General features: G+C 33.1%; 1 protein-coding gene across 2 annotated transcripts in view; it reads left to right on the forward strand.

Moving 5' to 3' along the window:
• Window positions 1-19,947, forward strand: part of CALCRL (calcitonin receptor like receptor) — a 104,539-nt gene that overhangs the window by 11,140 nt on the left and 73,452 nt on the right. The window contains exon 2 of one of the 2 annotated variants that reach the window (XM_010370308.2): window positions 6,904-6,971. The exons of the other annotated variant lie outside the window; for it this stretch is intronic. The gene's annotated coding sequence lies outside the window, so the exon portion shown is untranslated. The remainder of the gene's footprint in view (window positions 1-6,903; window positions 6,972-19,947) is intronic. 2 annotated transcript variants of the gene reach the window in all.

The raw sequence follows: 19,947 nt of genomic DNA on the forward strand, positions 1-19,947 counted from the left end.
TCTACATAAATAAAAGCCTTGAAAGAAATTTGAATTTGTATACTTTGCTCTTAAAGTTTGAGTGCAAAGATGACTAATTTTTCACAGTAAGCAGACATGTCACCCTTTCTCAAGCTAGTACCAGTCCCTGCAATAACAAATGGTTACTCCCAACATTCTTGTTTAGAAAAAGGCTGTGCCAAAATACTTGTTCACTCTCATCTAGATTCAGTGGGGACACCAAATATCCTTGAGAGCCTTTTCTGACGAAATACTACTTGTAGATTGAATTAAGGTTATTTAGAAGTCTGAATAATTGTTTGATCCTAAATTAGATATAAAAACATTTCTATACATTTTAAATAGTTTTGCTAATTATTACAATGTACTCTGTATTGCAGAGTGGATTTTAGGGTATGTATAAAAATCAAACTTTTTTAGTAGCTTTTTTTTTTTTTTTTAGCTCTCTGTATGTTGGATTGCCTTGACTGTGTTAAGTATGTCTATTCCAGAGATTGATGGTAACACCAGTGACATAACCAGCTAGTCTACAGCATGAAATATAACCTTAAAACAATTTTATAATTCATGATGTTTACAAACAAATGTTATTAAGACTTCTCTGATAAATCCCGTTTTAATTAATTCCTATTGCTAACTAATTAGTCACTTCAGATATTTCTAAAGTAGATGTGCTCTCCAGGTTTATATGTATCCCAGTGTTTTTTGTTGTTGATTTTTGATTTTTGAGACGGAGTCTCGCTCTGTCACCCAGGCTGGAGTGCAGTCTGCAAGCTCCGCCTCCCAGGTTCACGCCCTTCTCCTGCCTCAGCCTCCTGAGTAGCTGGGACTACAGGCACCCGTCACCACGCCCAGCTAATTTTTTGTATTTTTAGTAGAGACTGGGTTACACTGTATTAGCCAGGATGGTCTTGATCTCCTGACCTCGTGATCCGCCCACCTTGGCATCCCAAAGTGCTCAGATTACAGGTGTGAGCCACGGTGCCCAGCCTATATGTATCTCAGTTTTGAATATGTATTTAAAATTGAATTTAACATTTTAAAATGTTGCACATCCTAAACTTCGTTCTTTTTGAGTAAATCCAGAGCAATGCATTTTGTTTCAGGTCTGGTGACAGTGGCTTTTACAAATGGCAGTATGAAGTCTTGGGAGATTGACCCAAAAGCTGGTGAAATTTGAAATGAAAGGAACAAGAATAAAGAGTGAAAAGCCAACCAGAACAGAGTGTAACCAAAAAACTTCGCATCTAAAGAATAGAAATATATGACTGTAAAAACAATATTAACTTAGTAATTATTGCTCACCAAGTTAAAAGATCAGAGGGAGGTTTGAAATTTGAAAGCAAGAGAAACCTTAAAAGAAAAGGGGAGCAAATAGAATAAAGACAGGAAAAGAAAGAGAAGATAAAAGGAGAGGCTGTAAAAGAAGATAAATTAGTCCAATAAGACATTTGTTTAGCTAGATTTGTAATTTGTTACATTATAAAAATCCAGTGCCGAATCACATAAATTAAGATGAGATGCTTTGTCTACATGGCCATGGACAATGGGCACTTCAGTGGGTACCATTTTTAGTTGACATGCAAATATCTTCCAGATGCTTAGTCTAAAATTTTGGATGGTAAACCTTTAATCTGCCTTTTCGATTGGGGCATGGTGAGTGTTAAGCCTCAGGGTTATTACTTCTGATAAGAGCTGAAAAGTATTTATTTTAAAAATTGTGAAAAGTAAATACCACCTCCTGGGTGGTAATAACTGACTTGCGTTTCAGGATTGAACCCAATTGGTCAAGATAATTACTCTGCTTTTAAGTGGAGGGGTCATAAAATCTGTCTCAGTCTCTCAGGACCTCAACATGTTGGGCTACATTGGTCATACCACATTTAAAGCAGCAGTGCTGTTTGGTAAAGTGAAAATCTCTCTGCTTATTCTGAACCTACCAAATTAGTCTGGGATGGCTCAACAGACAGATGGACATGATGCTTAAGTGATGCATGTGTGCCCTGAGATAGTGTTCTCTTTTCTGTATTTTGGATGTTGTGTGAATAAGGCATAATAACATGATAGAGTCAAACTTAACAATAACAAAATAAGTCAGTAAATAGGACACATGTTTAAATCAAGTGGTTGTCTTCACAAATAACTAAACAATAACTATAAATGTATACTGAACTACCCATAAATAACAAGAAGTATGTAATACTTCCCATTTTAATTCTGGGCTGAGAATGATTAGTTCTGTGACTTGGTGGCACATTTTTCCTGTCTGAATCATTCTAACTTAAAAATCTTAGGAACTTGGTAATAATCCAAATTACAAATTTGTAGACCCTTTTCACCTTCATCAGATTCAGGGGTAAATACACACACACACACACACACACACACACACACACACACACCTTGATTTAAGGGTTAGAAATCATTGCTGTTCCAAAATTCCTTTGTATATATAAGAATTTAACTTGAAATCAAATAGAATTTGTACATTTAAATCACATAATAAACTTTCAGATAGGATCAGTACTGTATAAGGCAGCTCCATCTCCCACCCAGATCCCTTGACCTTTCCCTAATAAATTGCATTTCATATATGCTGATCCGTAGATTCATAACAAATACATCATTCAGTAGGAGGGAATTCTGCTCTGCATACTTTTCTACAAAAACCTTTATAATTAAGAAATTTTCTTAATTTTCTTATGTAGAAATGTTAGATGTAGAATGTAGAATGTAGTTTCGTATGTAGAATGTTATGTATACCATACTGATATAGTCTGGATGTTTGTCCCCTCCAAATCTTGTATGAAGGTTGAATGTTGAAATGTGATTCCCAGTGTTGGAGGTGGGGCCTGGTGGAAGGAGATTGAATCATGAATGACCTAGCACCTTCCCCTTGGTAATAAGTGAGTTCTCGCTATGTTAGTTCACACAAAGTCTGGTTGTTTAAAAGAGTATAGGACCTTTCTGCTCCCTCTCTTGCTCCCTCTGTCTCCAGGAGATATGAGGATATGTCAGCTCCCCTTTTGTCGTGAATGTAGACTTCCTGAGGCTCTACCAGAAACAGACACTGGAGCCATGCTTATACAGCCTGCAGAACCGTGAGCCAATTAAACCTACTTTCTTTATAAATTACCCAGCCTCAGATATTTCTTTATAGCAAAATAAAGGACAGTCTAACTCATACACATATACTGTTTAAATAAATAAACTCCTGTATACTTAGACCCAAGATTGTCCATCATGTTCTTCCCTGATTGACTCACATGGACATCCTCAGAAGTAAACCTTTACCCTAAGCTTGTACTAATCATTTCCTTGTTTTACTTTGTGACTTTACCACATATGGTTTCTGGGCAAACTTTTACGTTATTTTTCTGTTTTTATTTTTACTTTAATGAAACTGGAATTATCTTGAATGCATTCTTTGAAGACTTGCTTCTTCCATTTGGCATTATGTTCTTGAGATAAATCATTGTTAATGGGTATAGCTGTGGCTCTTTCCTTTCACTATTACAGTGTTCCATTGTATGAATGTAACACAATGTATTTATCCTTTTTCCTGCTGAGGAACATCTGGATTGCTTCCACAGTTTTGCCATTACAAACAATGAGGCTATGAACATTTTGTTAACATATCTCCTGGTACACATATGTCCATGTTTTTTTGAGGATATATTTTTCAGTGAGATTTCAGGATCCTAGCAATTTAAAATGCTTATGCCAATTTATACTCCCACCAAGAGTATATGAGGTTTCCATTGCATCATATCTTTTCTAATGCTGTGTATTATTGTCAAACTTTTTAATTATTGCTAGTCGGTTGAGTGTAGCATAGTATCTCATTGTGGTTTTAATCTGCATTTTCCTTATTATGAGTCACAATGAATTTGTAAGCTAAATGAATTAAAATTTTCCTCTGAAACATTTGTTTCTAATTGAATGGCAGTGACTTAATGTTGCAGGATTATAATTAAGTCACTTTTTGCTTTTAACTATTTAAGAGAAGGATTAACTATCTCTCTTTGGTTAGATGGTCCAGGGAAAGGAAAAATATGTTTTATTGCTTTTAAAATTGGATATGTATGAATAACATTTCTCATCATGAACAAGAACAGAGATAGAAAATGTCTTGAATCATAGCTCTAACTTTCTATTTCTCTTTATTCAAAAACTATCTAATATCTATCAAAATCTCCTTTGAAAAATAAAGAGAGGAGGAAAATGAATAATTCTATTCAGGGGTGTTTATGTGTTCTTTTTTAAAAGCTGGTTGCACATTTACAATAATTTATGAAGCTTGCATATCTCCTGAGAGTGATTATGTCTCTTTCTACCTATTGTAAAAAATTATTTCTTGCACATCAAAACATCATAGAAAGCATTGAAGTTTGTGTTTTTCACATAATTCCTCATTTTTTAATTCACTTGATTGCCTTTATAGCCATCAGCTGAATTTAACTAGTATATTTCTTCAAGATTCTGATTTCTCTTCATAAATATACTTAGGTTTATATATTTTTTTCTTCAGCTAAGTTGTTATATTTCACCATGGCAACATCATATCAAGAAAGTCTAGGTATTATCCCTATTTGCTGTACTACTTTTCTGTGTTTTCCAGATTTAGTTGATTAGGATTTTATTGTCCAACCATTTCACCAGTTTTGCTACTTGAACAAAATTAGCTCTTTCTTTTGAGTTTTCTCTAGGTATTTTTATCTTTTACATTGGGGCTTAATAATGTTTTGTTTTTACCCTTTCTTCTTGAATTTTAACCTATTTTAGCACATAATTTGATATCACAGATAACTGATATTTTTCAGAAGAAAGAGGTAGTAAATATATGTTCACATATACATTGTAATTGTATTAATATATGCAACATGTTTATTAACAAAAATTAACTCATCAATAAATTTTCTGATAGCCAGAAGTGACCATTTACATGTCCCAAACACCAAAAAGCAGGAGAGATTCTTTCATAGCATTTTCGACTGGGATGAAAAAAGAACCATGCAGAAAAAAAAATAATGCTTCTGAGTATTTCTACTTCTAGTGGTATTTTCTGGCAAGTTGGGAAAATACTAAAAGTAAACTTCAACCTTGAACCTGCTGAATTCCATATGTATGCCAATAAAGGTCGAGACTAATAAGAGCTTTTATTTTTTCTGAAATAGCTTTTGGAAATCTAGAATCTAAATATAGTCAGGTGTCATTTAAGGATTGGGATATGTCCTGAGAAGTGTGTCATTAGGTGAGTTTGTCGCTGTGTGAACATTACAGAGGGTACTTACAGAAACCTAGATGGGATAGCCTGCTACAAACCTGGGCTGTGTGGTGAAGCTTATTGCTCCTAGACTGCAAATCTATATTATTGTACTAAATATTGTAGGCCACTGTGACACACTGGTAAGTCTTTGTGTACTTAAACACACCAAAATATAGAAAGTACAGTAAAAAATACTGTATGAAAATCTTATGGTACCACAGTCATATACGTGGACCGTCTTTGACTGAAACATCTTTATGCAGTGTGTTAACTGCATATGCAGACTTTTTGATAATGTACAAATAGACATCTAATTAATACGACCACATGATTCTAATTATAGTAGTCAATTTTTAGTGATATATAATATGTTATTAAAACACATGAAGGTGTAAACATTTACAAGGTAATTTTTCAAAATAATTGGAAGTGTTTTTTGGTTTACAAAAGATTCAATTGCAGAGATTACTTTTAATAATAAGCTTTCTGAATATTTTTGAGGGTTTACATAAACGTCTCTATTGACTTTAAATAAATTATTGGCAATAGATCTGATTATTGTTAGGTCTAGTAGAAAATTGATGCTCCATAAGCACAAGGTCATTAAAAGCCTTTCAAATGTCAATATGAGTTAATTGAGATAAATAATTCACAAAATGCAATTGTGACATTTTTCAAGTTCTTGAAATTCAAACAGTGTATAAATGCAAAGCAAGGTAAACTAGCTGTGTCTTGCTTTCAACATTAGTTTGAGCCTGAAAGGATGTATGTAAACTACATTTATGTAACTTCAATATTTGTTTGACAGGGAATGAATTTAACTTGTTAGCAACATCCTATGTTTATAGAGAGTTAAAACTTATTACTGACAAGATCTGGCCTCTGGTTCCCTCTTTGACGAAGTTCTTGAATGCTTTTTGCCCTCATTCACTCCACTATGACTGTATTGACTCTTTTTCTGTACTTTAAACTAGCCAAGTTATTCCTGCCTTAGAACCATTGGCTCAGTCATCCTTTCTTCTAAAAGCAACTGTTCTCCCGAACGTTAAGGGTAGTGTGCTCCCTTACTACAGGTCTACTGCTCAAATATCACCTCTTCACAGACACTTTTTATGACTATTCTATCTGGTATACCACCATCATACATTTCTCCCTATTCTCCCTTAGCTTGCTTTACTGTCCTTCATGCCACTTATCAACACTGTACATTTTTATATTTATTTGTTTCTCTTTTATTCTCCTTATAATATAAGCTCCATGAGAGCAGTGACTACCATATCCCCAGCCCACAGACCAGAACCATGCAAACACAGATTACACATCTTCCTAGGGCCAGGACCTTAAACAACAGGCACTATCTGCCTCCATGTTTGTGCCCATTGGATTTCCCATTCTTAGGACATACGATGCCAAAAACAAAGTTACTGATTACTTTCAGGCTAGCATGGTGACAACCTCAATATACCTGGTATGTCTCTTCCTAACTTTCCATTGAAAAGTATCATTTGAAATATGTATGTTTATGGTTTTAACAAAGAAACACACTAGTATTTAACTTGAAGTTAAATTCTGAGAAATCCCACTATCCACTCATAATATTACCAAATTCACAGGAATGTTCTCTTGTCATCTAGGGTCCTACGATGATACACCAACCACTTGTGCTACCAGCTGTCAAAACTTTGGATGGCCCTACTTTCAGGTATTGCATATATTACAAAAGAACATTCATGACCTAATGAAAGTACATGTAGGATTTCTGGTAAAGTTGAGGATAATAAGACCATATTAACAATAGTAAGAAATATTTCACAGAAAGGTATATGGTTAACTTTAGAATAAAAGAGAATCTTGAAAGTCAATCTAACAAAATACTGATAAAGATGGAATTATGGACATCTGTCACACTTACAAAATTATTTCCTTGGGACCTTGGCAGTGGACTTAGTGCCCACATTGCTGTTCTCTTGGCCAGACTACTGGGAGTGTCAAATTAATTTGAATGTGTCCTAGTAGATTTATTAATATTAGTTATTTTGTAAAATTAGCCACAGACATCATATATGTATATGTACTATATAAAACATATTATAACCATAATTATATGGATATATACCAAAAATTATGTTTAACATGATAAAATAGGGCTAAATTGCTCATTTGAACTAAATTCCTTTTCTCTATAGAGTTCTTTATTTTCTATTCACATTGTTACTGTTATATTCCTATGAATGGATGTAAAACTTTCTTATATTTGGAACATAAGATGGTATCTTATTTATAAGCAAAGGAAAAAACTTTAAATGACTCTAAATATTATTTTTAGAACTCCCTGGCCACTCTGAGGTCTTATTTTCAATCCTGGGCATTAACTACAGGCTTTTGGGGCATTGGTGCTTCCAGAAAGACTACTGTTCCAGATGTGTTTGTCTTGTTATTTATGTTTGGTATTATAGTACCATGGCAAATAAAATATTAATTATGCAATTAATATTACACCTCATAGTTGCCTTTCCTACAAAATTAAATGTCCTGCATTAACTTGTTTTTAGACTGCAGAAATTTGACAATTCAATAATGTATCATCATAATAAGTGGTAATAACCTAAATTAAAACTAAAGGCTACTAAATTATTTTCTCTTAAATTTAAAACTGGGTGACATCATTCCTCCTTCTGTACTTAAGCTGTGATTTTAAAATTCCCAGTTCATACTGCTGGGCCCAAAAATAGATCCTCTATAATTGTTCTTTCTCCCACAGCATGTCTTTGGGAACTCATCATTGTTGTGCTGTCCTTTCATGTGTCAGCTTCCTTTGCACATTGCATTTCACATGACTCACTGTTCCTTAGAGCAAGGTTTGAATGCTCAAAATGCCTACTTATATCTGACAGCTGGATTTTTCTTCCTGATGGTTTTTATGTGAAGTAATACCAGATCAACTTTCAAAAGGCCCAAAGTTTGCTTAATAAAGAAACATAGGAAAGAGAGCACAATGGGAGAAAATTCACTTACTAGGGAAGAACTAGATTTGGCCTCCCACTATCTGTATCAGTCATGTCTTCATGTGAATGCTGAGAGGAATACACTATATTTTTTCCAAGTGTGTTTTTCAACTTATAAATTATAACATCTGTTTGAGAGTTTGAAGAAGATACATTGGAAGTAACTGAAAATGAAAGGTCCAAGTTTAAAGGTGCATTCTCTTCATTAGCCTGGTCTCACAGAACTTGTAGAGCATTGGAAAGATTTTCTGTGAGAAGTTAATGGCTGCCATTTGAGTTGCCTTTTGTTCTAATGGTGCAGTTTAAGGTGTAAATTCACTTCAATTCCAGCAAGACAGAGGTAGAAAAAAATTTTCTTTATGGAAATTAAAAATGTAAATGAGAACTATGATTGCAGTTTGCCATCATATTAGTTTGAATTATATATGTTTCCATTTTAACATAATAAAAGAAGTACCGAACAGAGACTTAGGAGAGGGGGTTCCCAGTCTTAGCTCTTCTACCACTGCCGTGGAATATAAAGCAAATCACAAAACCCTCTTGAGCTCCTAATTTGTGTCTCTAAAATGAGAAGATTTTTCTTTAAGATTTCTCAGGTCCATTCCGGCTCTAAGATTCTGAAATAGCTGCCTATAACTCTCTGACCTAAAGATAAGAGCTAAAAATAAAATATCTGAAGTTCTTTGTAACCAGCTATGTGATTTGTAATAGTTCAATTCCTCTAACTACAAGGGTTTTTTTTTTTTTTTTTTTTTTTTTGCATGGTTTTATTTATATAATCATACAGCTGACTGAAACTTGACAGATGGGTAAGAAGTGGGAAATAAACAAATATAAGGAGAAATGTCTCTGGCTAGTTTGAATTTTGGCAACAGAAGTATCTATTTCTAGTTATCGGTAAAGTTTAGTAATCTTGTGGAAAGTTCTTTCAGACTCCAAAATAGTAAAGATATTAACTTATAAATTTGTAATCATTTAATAGCTCAATTTTTGCATTTAAATTTTAATCCAGCTAAAATTGAAACAATATTTAGCATATTATATAAACTAAAAAATGTATTTGTAAATTATATGAAAATACTCCAGAAAAGTTATATAGTGTTTTGAAGTGTGCTTAATAAATCAATTTTATGAATGATTATTTTATCATCTCTTTAAAATTTTAAAGCACACTGTCCTATTGCTCAGAGTTCAAATTAGGTATACTCCCATGTGTATGAGAGACACAATTAATGACTTGCAAGTCATAATTAAAGATTCAAAACATTCATTTTTATAACAGAATGTTTACAAAATACTTATTCTCATTTTCTTGTGTAATCAGCAGTGTTTCCAATTAAAGTAGTTAAAATTCAAACAAATGAGGTCAGCGTGACTTGTCATTTATGTTAACTTACATGTACCGCAGCAAAATAAAGCTGGGACCTAAATATGGCACTGGCTTAAATAAGTAAGTATTGGTAATCGTACTTGATCATGTGCCTTGAGGGTCTCATCTTAAGTGTCATGGAAGTCTACCAGTAACTCCTTCATCACTAAAAGATTTTCATATTATTATTCTTTCTGTAAAATGGTGGAATATGAATATGCTTCCCTGCAATGTCCTTGTTAATTTGCCCTTAATCAGACTCTTCTTTAGTGAATAAAGTTGTTCTGCTTTGCATTGATCCTGTAATTTGTTGATCTCTGTAAAAAATTTCACTCACACAGATAGTAGACTTCATTAAAGATTTACACAGTAGCAGATATGGGAGAGGTTCACATACCACCAATGTAAACAACTTCAAATCAATAGTATAAATGACCATTTTTAGATGTCACTTATTTCTCCCAATAATCTATTCTGACCTCTCTCTATCTCTTTGACTTTATTCTATCTTTACCCATTCTTTCCTTTTGTCACTCATTTTCCAGCTTCTGTTGCACGAGTAAAAGTAACGCATTTCCTAATTTGGTTCATGGAGAGGAGACTTCTTCCCCTGACATTTGAGCACCTGATAACATTTATGACCAAGAGTCTGCTCTACTCTAAGTGGATTTTTAATTTATCAGAAAGAACAGTTCCTCTCATAAGAGGAATTATGATGCCAATGTAATAGCAATTATTTAATATGTAAGTAGGTAAACATAAACTGCCATTGAAATTTAGTAGAAAGCATATTATATGCAGTGATGATAATACCTTCATGAAATTCTTTAGTTATCATTTTTTTCTTTACAAATTTGTTTTACATTAAATTAGGATGAGTGTCTTGTCTATCTTTTTTACTACATTGCCCACCATAATGGTTCTCAAATGCAACAACATTTTCATTTTTGGTAGAATTGAGTTTCCCCATTTACTATGTGTTTGTTACTCTTTTCCCTAGACCAAGGATCTACGAAGTGAGTTATCCGTACTCTTACCACATAGGCAGAAACAGCTTGTTTTACAGAAATCAATTTCCTAATCCTCAAACTCGATTTGATCTCCTTCCTAAAACTGATCTGCCAGTGAAAACTTCGAAGGTACAAGCTTCCAGCTAGTTATCCTTTTCCACTTCTCTCTTCACAATCTTCCTTCTTCTCTTTTACCTACGTCTCCCTCCCCATACCAAAAAACACAAGTGGTGTATTACCCATTCTGAATCTTACTAGAGAGCACTTTTGCAAAGCGTAACAATCTCCTAGGCCACAAACAAGGGGACGAGGATGGTGGGTACATTGATGTTTGCCAAGCCTCCTTTCAAAAGGACATGTCAGCTTCCCCCTTCTTCATCTCATTAAATAATATAGGGCAAATAAAATTTTACTTGTGTTTAAGATGGATTAAGAATCAAATTATATCTCAAAGTCTATAATAATGCATTTTGATCTTGAGTGTAAACTTTAAAGCCAGACTGCCTGATTCAACCCTTGAATTAATCAATTTTTAATCATGTGTTAAAGTTAATAAACTGACTGAGCTTCAGGTCCCTCATTGGTAAAGCTGGGTTAATCATAGTACCTACCTTACATGATTGTTGTAAGGTGACCGTAAAGTCTAGAAAATCAAATATTACTTTTTAAAAGTATTACAATCTAATATATATAAGTGAATCATTCATTATATATCATTTGTATTTCCAGATTTGGTGGACACTGTATAAATAGATAGCTACAAGTAGAGATATAAATAGGTAATGTATAGATTAGTGCTTGAAACTTAGTAAGCCTTCCAGATGTGTTAGCTACTATTATTATCAACATGATAATTATTGCCATTAGTTTTTATAAAAGTTATGGTGGTAATGCAATCTGGAAGAACTTTTTAAAAGCATTCATTTGCTGCCATTTGGACAGGATTTTTTTAAAATAAAATTTTAATCTATGTACAAATTTTGTTGCAAAAATTTTAGAGCAGGGTAAAGATTTTCATGAGAGAAGATTGAAAGAGATTTACTTCACACCAATGCACACATCTGCAAAAAAAAAAAAAAAAAAAAAAAAGACAGACACTATAACATCACAACTTTTAAAGTGTTACCTGCTCATCTAATGATCTATTTCTATGTCACTTTATCTTCTTTCTTGCTCCTTGCTACCTTTATTCCCTTTTTTTTTTCTATATAATGAGTTTTCCTGGCTCTCTTTCAGGGTATCACTAAAAATAATTTAAAATATAAAAATACATTTTAATAGAATAAAATTCTTTAAGATGAAGGGTGGATAGTGGACTGGGATATGATTTCAAGGAGAGAAAGAAATGATCTATCATTTCCAACTGCTGTGAAGAACTCATTCATTTATTTTAAATGAATGTGGTAGATATTGAATTGCTTTTATATTTATGTTTTACTGTGAATTTTTTAAAAATGATGTAACAGTTATAGTTTAGAATGTCAACATTTAAAATGTGCCAAAAGTTACATGCTTTGCAACTGATCTGTCAGTTGAAATAGGTGATGTTTTTTCAAAATTATTTTACACAAGGTGTCAACAGAAAAACTTGGAGCACATTGCTCTTTACTAGAGTGTTTCATTCATCATTGCATTTCCTCCACTATAAGGAATACACTTAAAATACGTTTATCAATAAATATGCATACAATTTTTTCTTACCATGAAAATATGGTGAGTTATAATGTCATGCTTTTCATTGTACAATGCATTTGTGACTAGAACAACTAATCTTATCTCATAAACTTCACTTACAGAAGGAAAAATTGGATCTAGAATAATGCAATCTAATATTATATGTATCAAATGGAAATGTACTACTAATAAGCAAATAAATATAAGACTTTCAAGCTATAGGTGGAAGATACCAAATGGGTTTCTCTTGTGTTTTAAAGGATAATAAATTATCAGGAAGTTAAGAAAGGTCCATTGAAACTGGGTAATTCTATGTATAATTCTATGTATAATAATTATATTTGTGACATGACTATTAGCAAATAGCTTGCTTTTTTGATAAAAAATAATATTATACATTAACAAAAACATAAGTTGTCAACATTTGTGTTGTCATAAAATGTGAGAAAAATCCATAATCTTTTTCCAAAATGAATCGACCTTTGAAACAAGCAATCAGTTAAACAGAGAGTATCTGAAGAGGTTTTACTGGAGTCCAAATACTGTTCTTTGAGACAGATTTAGGTCTACCATTAATAATCTGATCCCTCAGTCTAAATTTCAGGAAGAGTCCATTAGACCCCCAAACTAAGTCTAACAGTCAATGCAGTGTTGATTTCCCCTATGTAGAAAACCACTTTAAGAAAAATGACATTATAAAAACTTTATTGCACTTAAATATTATTATTGTTATATTTGTTGTCCTTTTTGTCTCCCAGGCCTTCCTTAAGCTTCCTTGCAAAGTATGTTAGTTATATTTTATGGGATATATCAATTTTGACAAAATATTTCCTCTTCTCAAATTATGTAGACTCCAGTATGAATATGATGAAGTAAAATTGTTAATTAGGCCATACCACAATTCATTTATACCTGTCACGGTTTCAAATCTGCCAGTTCTTCTCAATTTTCAGCCAGCTCTTTGTAAACTGCACATCTTTATGCTTTTCCAAGATTATCCAATTTTTTTTGTCGATATTAATCCATCAGTCACAATACTTGTGAATGGCCAGATGCCTTTTGACTTGTCGCATTAAGGTATAGGGTCCTGCTAATACAATTAACAATATATTACTGCTATTTCTACTAGTTAATGAAAACAAATGAAATGCTAGTTGCATTTATTGATTTTTGTTAAAGTGAGCAAATTTCTATGTAAAGTATTTGAGAAATGCCTAGGAAGGGTGTGGCTTATAAGAAAAGCACAGTCATTTACTATGATTTTACGGGAAGTTCCTCTTGTGGCTAAATGTACTCGCTGTCTCACATTGCTGTAGATATCTCACAAAGGAAAACCCAACACAAATATCTGCAGCTTTTAATATGCTGAATCTAAAACATTCCTGCCAATGAGAAACAGACCCTGCATTTAAAGGAGGGTAAAGCTTGTTTCAATAAGCCTGGCGAATGGGTCTGCCAATCTTTAGTTAACTCGAGCAAGCCTTTTAAACCATTCTTTTTTTTTTTTTTTTTTTTTTAGGGTGTTTTATATGACACCTATCTCCAGATAGAATTTGAAACTTCTTCCAAATGTTTTGTCTGTATGGCATCAAATATCTATTAAGCCTTAAATAAGAGAAATTGGGTAACCAACACTTAACCAGCAATTCCCAATGTAAAGAACTACCTCACTGGGCATATCTATATTTTGAAATCAGATGTGGCTATTGTTAACCAGGCTTTAGGCATGAGAGCCCGTTATCTATAAAAAAAAATTATGGTCATGCTGAAGTTTTTTATTTTTTATATCTCACAGGGTGAACTTATTTATCACATTTACTGTATAACTGATAATAAAGTCTAACTTCAAATCATTTGGGATTCTATTGCATGGAGTAAGCTTAGTTATTTCTGAAAAAGTTCATTATTCTCTATTTATCCTAAATTTTTTCCCAAGCCTTCAGATATGTCAATAAATGATCCAGAAAACAATACCTTGACACATAGGACATAGGTTTCCCTGTCACTTCAAACACTGTCTCACACACACACACAGATGCAAAATACTTTAGAGTAAGTTTTTTAAATCCTAGGACACCTTGGAATTTATCTTTATAGCCAGATAATTAAAATATTCCTCAACAATATCCTATTAAGGTCAATTTTGTGTTTTCTTTATGAGGAAAATATGATTTTGAATGCTTTTATAACATCTCAGATTTTACATATTTGATACCATATTTGGTGGGAAATTACAGTCATATGTACAGTTGGTGAAATAAACATACATACAAGTAACTTTGAAGCACATTAGTTTCACTTCAAAAGCATTCCAAGTAAAAATTTATGCAATGAAAATGAAGAGGAAGAAGTATGCTTGTTAACATAGACACATTAAATTAAAAACAATATAGACCATACATTCTGGTTTGCATTTTGAAGTGACTGTTGGGAAAGGTCTATTTCTTTGCAGTCAGAACAATTTTTCTATTATATTCTATTATTATTGTTCAGACTTATATCTTTGAAGGTCAAATTTGTCTGAAATTTTTATTGTGAAATAAGGAAGAGCCATTTATTTTTCTTACAGTCCTATCTAAATATTGTAATGTGAATTGTAATTCCTTTTCTCTATTGGAACTTTATTACTTTAATGCCATATCTGAACACAAGCTTTCAAAATCCCTATATTTAAATCTTCTAATAGACTATCTTCATAGCTTCTTAGGATTACAAAGATCCTTTTATCTTTTTAATACACCTCCCTCATATTTTAGATTAAAAATTGAGAAGCAAGAAAATTAAAAGAAACAGAATAGTAATCTAGTGTCACACCAGAATTATACCATTTCTCTTCAATAGATTTGTATTGACTATTCCATAAAATGTCCACAAACTACCTAATCTTGTCTCTTAAAGTTATCAGCAACATGCTGATAAATATATCATATATAAAGATATCAGCATGTTGCTGATAACTTTAAGAGACAAGATTAGGTAGGGTCTTCTGGACATTAATGTGTTCTTCTGGACATGTTCTACATGTTCTTATATGTTGAACTTCAAATTTAACAAAGCATTCTGTGATATTTACTATAAGAGCCTCACTATTATTAGACAAATTTGAGAAATCTTCTGTTTCACAATGCCCCAAAGCAAATTGTCGCGTACAGTTAAGTCTGGGCTTCAGGAAACTGCCTCATTTTAGATTCATATCCAATCCATTGTCCATTGAATTAGTCAAGTCATTTTCTAACTTAAGAAACTGAGCAGATAGTAAATGGAAAAGAATTGAGAAAAAATATATTCTATTGTACTAGATGAAGCTGGATTTGTTAGCAGGGCTATCAAGCTGGACTTGTTATCAGGGACATCAAACTGGCACATTAGTAAAGCAAACAAAAAAACATAAAGCACTCTGTTCATTAAATGCAACTTTTAAAACTCATTGATTTTTTAATCTGCCTGAACCCAGATATAAATATCTATTTTCTAGAAACACTAATTTTTTAATTGGAATTTTGGTAATAAAAACACTTGACCTGTGGATACAATTGGGTGTCAGTTCTTTATCTTATTTCCTGCTATCTACCTTTGATCTTTTGGTAAAAGATTTTTTAACACTGCATCAGTGAATTCCTGACAATGTCTACTTTCCTATTATTCATACGGTGGAACCAGGGTAAAATACTTGGTCTAAATATCCTTCCTTTTGTCCACTTCCTTCTACACTCCTGCTGTCATCTGTATGCTTGAAATAATGTGCCAAGAAGCTTTGAATTTTGTTGAAGAAGGACAAAGAAAGTTGGATGGTTTTCTTTTGTTTGGGAGACCCAATTTGTGACAATGAGAATGTAAAGGCTCAAAGGGTGGCATGGTGTCTATGCTTACTGGACACTGAACTGGTTTGGAGCTTCTAGAGAGCTGAATATGAAAATGGTGTTTTCATGAGGGAATTAATAAAACTCTTGACAGGAATTGTGCTGCTATAGGGCCCAGATGGCAGCACAGCATAGGGTAAACTTGAAGGCCATTTTTCACCAGTTGTGCCGAGAATGTAGCAGGACTCTGGCACCCCAAGAGATGATGACTTTGAGAGCATCAGGAGATAGTGTCAACATAAAATAGTACATAGTAGCCAGAGTAAAGGCACTCCAGTTGACTATAAAGGCAGAAGTCATGGACAAATTAAGTCAGAATGTTAGAGAAAGAATGATCTATGGTGGTCCTATGAAAGAGACTGGCTGGCAGACCATCCCTTTAGAGAGGTTAAGAAACGCCTTGAACTTTCCAGGATGCTGGAAGTCTCATGTTCTGAGGTGCAGATGTTCTGAGGTATAGGAATTTATGAGTTATTTTGATATCCCGAGGCTTCTGAGGCCTAACAAAGTTTCAATCACAAGAGTAATTATGGAAGAGATGATTTAGATATAATTCAGATAAACATTTACTTACCAACAGTAAGTTTCAAAGTGTTTGAAAATAGTGCATGAACTATAGGATTATGTAGCTGATTTCAGGTATCTTGTACTTTCCTATGAGTCACCTGGCAGTCAGAAGATATGTGATATTTTCTAATAAAGTTATTTTCAGATGGGAAAGATGAATATAGCTACTTCCACATGGGAAGTCTTGCTGCTGATCTATGTAACCCTAAAGATTAACCTATTCCTGCCACATACAGTTCCAGCTAAGAAAGGCAACATGTAAATTCTTATAAATCAGCCATGATATAATAAGCCAGTATTCACAGATACCCGTTAGTGTGTTTAAAGGAAATTCTCAAATGGCGTTGAAATCTTTAACTCAATCTTTTCACAAAACTCACGCAAAGTATCCAATATTCAGATATGTTAAATCTATTGGAAAATAAAACTCTAGACGTGGATTATTACTGTATTTGTGTGTAAACAAACCAAGAGTAGATATTAAAAATTTACTTTCTTCCTCTGTTCTGAACCTAGCCTTCCCCACACCTCTACTCTCAGAAGAGTACATCTCTTACATGCATATTTCAAAATTCTTTTTTTAACTCACAATGCACTTGAACATATATTTTTCTGAAATGTAAATTCATATTATAATATTTACCATCGATTTTGGACTTCCAAATAAGTTGCATGAGGCCGTATTGATTTATTGTTTTTCCTGGCAGTAGTGGACAAGAATTTATAACTGGCTTTAATGTGTTCTTTTAAAAAACTTAAAAGTTTATTTTGAAAAAAATACAGAAGAAGAAGAAATATAATTATAACTATTAGACTATATAAAGTATACCTTTAATGAGGTTTATCATAATGTTTTCCTTATTCTTTGAAAAACAACAGTGGTTCAGTAAATAAGAGATTTTTCTAAGATGTTAATTATTAATATTATGTCATAATCTTATAAAAGAACTTTGACTTCTTCCAGATCTAGTTTATTAAATGATTACTTTAATCAAAATAATACGTAATATGAAAGACAGAAACCTCTCTTTTAAAGATACTCACTGGCTGGGAAAGCTATGATCGCTTAAGCACATGAAATACCAGCAGATTCGATTTCTTCCAAGCACTACATGAAAATGATTTTTTAAATGTTCTTGTTCTGAAGGCTTTCTTGAAATTTTAGCATCTGTTTCATTTCCTAGATTCTGGAGTAATTTCTGTTAGGAACTTGTAGTTCAATGTGACAATACAACTAGGGGTTGAATTATTAGTAGGGCAAACAGAGGTTGTCAGTATATGAGCCAGCTTCTGCTTCCACAAGATTAACATATGGCTCCAGAACTAACAGTTATTAATCATATCATTTAAAACTGCTATTTATAATGGCATAATATGCTATTTATATTCATTATGCTATCATAGAATGTTTAGAGGCAGATTTATGCTTCTAGCTAAAATAATTTAAGGAAGTCTCTTTTAACACATTTTACTTTAACTTCACATTCAGTAAGCATTTTCTTCAGTTAACATAAGTTGCTCTTCTGTGAATTAAAATATATTTCTTTGCTTTTATCTTTGAAAAAATGGCCTGCTCAAAAATAAGGAAGTGTGTAAAATTAGGTAATTTTTAAAATTTCATTTGTAAAATTTTGAAATTGTTTCGCCAGCTTTCACTTTAGAGTTAAGTTCTGTGAGCTGGCCCAAACTAACTGTATTAATTTGCAAGGGCTGCCATAATGAAAGCTGTAGACTAGAAGACTTAGACAACTGAAATTTATTTTCTAACAGTTCTGGAAACTGGAAGTCCAAGATCAAGATGTTGGCAGGTGTGGATTCTCCTCAGGCCTCTCTTCTCTATTTGCAGACGGTCACCTTCTTATTGCATCTTCACAGGGGTGTTTGCATATCCCTGACATCTCTTCCTCTTCTTATGAAGACATCAGTCATATTAGATTAAGGATATGCACTTATTACTTCATTAATCGTAATCACTTTTTAAGTGTGTCATGCCCGAATATAACCACATTGAGGGTTAGAACTTAAATATGTAATTTGGGGATAGACACAATTTAGTCCATAATATCAGCTGGGCCTGGTGGCTCATGCCTGTAATCTCAGCATTTCGGGAGGCCGAGGCAGGCAGATCATGAGGTCAGGAGATCGAGACCATCCTGGCCAACATGGTGAAACCCCGTCTCTACTAAAATAAAAAAAATTTAAAAAAAAATTTGCCAGGTATGGTGGCACATGCCTGTAATCCCAGCTACTCGGGAGGCTGAGGCAGGGGAATAGCTCGAGACTGGGAGGCAGAGGTTGCAGTGAGCCGAGATTGCGCCACTGCACTCCAGCCCGGTGACAGAGCAAGACTCCATCTAAAACAAAACAAAAAAACAAAAAACAAAAAACAAAAAAAAGCAAGAGTTTCTAAGAAATTATTATGAACAAGGTGAAATTTTCTAGAATATAGGAAAAGCTGAATAAAGAAAAAACACATATCTGAACCTTAATATTATGTAATACTGACAGAATACACAACTATAATTCAGCTTTGCAAAGGTTGGTAAATTACTTAAACAATTGTATTCTAGGTTATTTAAATAGCAATTTAACCAATCTTCCAATGTCTACTATGAACTGTCTTAAATGCTAAAACAGAAGGTAAGGTAAGAATGAATAAACCTTGATCTATACCCTTAGGAAGATTCAAAATAACAATAGAAGTCGATATTTAAGACATGATTCATTTCATTTACTCTCATGAAGACTATATAGGCTAATGAAGGAAAAAGACAAAATCAGCACAATACGGTGTCATTAAATAGATAAGGGAATGTACACAGAAAACTAAATATTTTATATGGGCTTATAGATCTGTAAAAATAGGTTACATTTTACATGATTCTCGATTCCTTTTAGAATGTTATATTTTTATAAAATTATATGCCCAATTGAATATTTTTAAGCTTCAACTGCATCTCTAAATATTGGTGTGAAGAATAACTTTTGAAATTGATGCAGAGAATGATATACACAATTTTTTTTCTTTTAATGACCAGAATTCCAGGATTAGCATGGATAATTCCAAATTTTTAGTGGGTGGGTGAAAGGTCAGAACAAAGGCGTCTGCAAGAGAACTCTGAGAACTGAAACCGTCAAAGCTTTTTACATTTAACCTCAAACTAAGCTGGGCACTAACTTGCCTGCATGGAAG

The sequence above is a fragment of the Rhinopithecus roxellana genome, chromosome 14 (assembly GCF_007565055.1).
Source record: "Rhinopithecus roxellana isolate Shanxi Qingling chromosome 14, ASM756505v1, whole genome shotgun sequence".
NCBI lineage: Eukaryota > Metazoa > Chordata > Mammalia > Primates > Cercopithecidae > Rhinopithecus > Rhinopithecus roxellana.